The following is a 299-nucleotide window of genomic DNA, read 5'->3' as shown; positions in this document are numbered from 1 at the left end:
CCTGCCTGCCTGCTGCAGCTGCTCCCTGCCCACTGGCTCTGCAGCCCCAGGGCTACAACACTTCTGGCCCTGCACAGAGCTGGGATTCCTTTCTGGGGGCTCCTGTGTCACTCCTCTCTCTATCCCCCCTCTTCCTCTCTTCCCATCCAGGGTTTCTGTGTGGCCCAGAGCAGTGCCAGGGGTGGGAGTTGGGGTTCCTGCTGCTGCAGGGTATCCCAGGAGCAGACCCCAGCCCACATTCCTGCATTTCAGGCTGGGCAGGGACTGGGGGACAGGGAGGGCAACTCCACACCCTTCTC

This window comes from Acanthisitta chloris, unplaced genomic scaffold (genome assembly GCF_000695815.1).
Source record: "Acanthisitta chloris isolate BGI_N310 unplaced genomic scaffold, ASM69581v1 scaffold23678, whole genome shotgun sequence".
NCBI lineage: Eukaryota > Metazoa > Chordata > Aves > Passeriformes > Acanthisittidae > Acanthisitta > Acanthisitta chloris.
The sequence above is the reverse complement of the archived record's forward strand: the minus strand, read 5'-3'. Positions refer to the sequence as shown.